Here is a 2,710-nt window from a genome sequence, read left to right as displayed (position 1 = left end):
TATGGTCTGGCGCTTGTAAAACACAACAGAAAATAGATTAGGCTAGCTATACATTGTCGAACCACGATTATAAGTATTTGAATTGTATTTAGGAAATTCTATGAAAGAGAAATGTAATAAGATTATTAGAATCTGGAATCCTTTTTATCGTTAAAGTACAAACTTCAGTTATTAATTTAATTATTAGCAGTATTATATGGCACTGATTACAAGTATTAGAACCATTTAATAAGTCTGATAACTAATTTCCTAAACCGTTTTGTACTTGTTTGGACGTAAGTTCACTGGATAAACAGATATACTCTATCGCTTAAGAAGGCGAGTTGAACCTTATATCCTGATTAAACTAATTTTATGATTCATTACTTCGAACAAGTATTACATAAACCAACTATTTTCATAAGCTAACTAATTTTATGATTCGTTACTTCGAACAAGTATTACATAAACCAACTATTTTCATAATCTGAATACAAATTAAAACTATTTTCAATATAAATATTTTGATTTTGTTACAGTTCTTTCAATTGACCCCAAGGAAACTTAGGAATCAATAACAGATCTGTTTTTAAAGGTGGAGTACGGTTAACGTAAGAAGGCAACCATAAACTATTCTCTTCAACCACTTCTAAATAAGACTGTTTGTTCCATTGCTATTTATTAAATAATACAGGAAATCTATTTTATTGTTTTTATTGCCTGATAAATAATGTGATAAAAGAATCAGACATTCTACATAAGGAAAGAAAGAAAGGTAAAAACTTAAGATTGTGAAAATAAACGCTATTTATTAAATGTGGTTACAACACAGTTTAAATACGTTCTTAATCCTATAGGTTTAACAAGTAATAACGCTATTTATTAAATGTGGTTACAACACAGTTTAAATACGTTCTTAATCCTATAGGTTTAACAAGTAATAACGCTATTTATTAAATGTGGTTACAATACAGTTTAAATACGTTCTTAACCCTATAGGTTTAACAAGTAATAACGCTATTTATTAAATGGGGTTACAACACAGTTTAAGTACGTTCTTAACCCTATAGGTTTAACAAGTAATAACGCTATTTATTAAATGTGGTTACAACACAGTTTAAATACGTTCTTAACCCTATAGGTTTAACAAGTAATAACGCTATTTATTAAATGTGGTTACAACACAGTTTAAATACGTTCTTAACCCTATAGGTTTAACAAATAATAGCGAAATATTAACGACTAGCGAACAAGGAAATACATCAAGTTTAGAATCACCAGAAGAGAACACTAAAACTTTATACAGAAACTTTCTAAAACCAAACGGAAAGATATATATATATATATATATATATTAAAATCATCCTGGGTTACCAAAAGTGTATCAAAAATAAAATACAGATATTGGGCTTACAACGTGATGTATACGTAATGTAGAACGTAAATTACTATGGACGAAAGCAGCAAATGTGACTGCAAATATATTGTGTGTCTATTGTAATATTATGATAGGAAACAACTGGCATCTATATTTAGTGTATTACAAATAAACTATTATTAAACAGGACTATAAAATGACGTTCTAAAATTCTGGTAACAAAAAAATGTTGATGTACTTATACAAAGAAAGGTTGATGTAGTTACTTATATAAAGAAAGGTTGATGTAGTTATTTATATAAAGAAAGGTTGATGTAGTTATTTATATAAAGAAAGTTTGATGTAGTTATTTATTAAAGAAAGGTTGATGTAGTTACTTATATAAAGAAAGGTTGATGTAGTTACTTATATAAAGAAAGCTTGATGTAGTTACTTATATAAAGAAAGCTTATATAAAGAAAGGTTGATGTAGTTACTTATATAAAGAAAGGTTGATGTAGTTACTTATATATGATGTAGAAAGATTGATGTTACTGTATATAAAGAAAGGTTGATGTAGTTACTTATATAAAGAAAGGTTGATGTAGTTATATAAAGAAAGGTTGATGTAGTTACTTATATAAAGAAAGCTTGATGTACTTATATAAAGAAAGATTGATGTACTTATATAAAGAAAGGTTGATGTAGTTATATAAAGAAAGGTTGATGTAGTTACTTATATCAAGAAAGCTTGATGTACTTATATAAAGAAAGATTGATGTACTTATATAAAGAAAGGTTGATGTAGTTACTTATATAAAGAAAGCTTGATGTACTTATATAAAGAAAGATTGATGTACTTATATAAAGAAATATTGATGTACTTATATAAAGAAAGATTGATGTACTTATATAAAGAAATATTGATGTACTTACATATATGATAAGAGTTCCATGATAAGAGAGACATTTGAATAATGAATTTATTTTATTTTTTAACATCACTTCCTGTTGAGATACATCACTCTATCTTTAGGTAACATCTTGACATAACAATTTTGGTCACCGTGGATTCTTTTTGTCTATCTCGGCTGTTCTATTCTCTACGCTGAACTAAAATAATTTAATTTTTTTTTTAAAGCAGCCATTATCCTTTATACAATTATCAGTCTTTCTCTTGAACATCTTTAAAATGTACTGCCAAATGAAACGTTCTTGTTAGAAAAATAAAACTGTACTTTTTTAATATGACTCTTATCTTGTCAAATTTATACTTGTGACCTCTAGTCCATTTATTCTCTCTGTTAAATATGGATAAAGATCACACATCAACATCATTTCCCTCCATATTCGGACCACCTGTAACTCTGTTAA

This window comes from Tachypleus tridentatus, chromosome 9 (assembly GCF_004210375.1).
Source record: "Tachypleus tridentatus isolate NWPU-2018 chromosome 9, ASM421037v1, whole genome shotgun sequence".
Classification (NCBI taxonomy): Eukaryota; Metazoa; Arthropoda; class Merostomata; order Xiphosura; family Limulidae; genus Tachypleus; species Tachypleus tridentatus.
The sequence above is the reverse complement of the archived record's forward strand: the minus strand, read 5'-3'. Positions refer to the sequence as shown.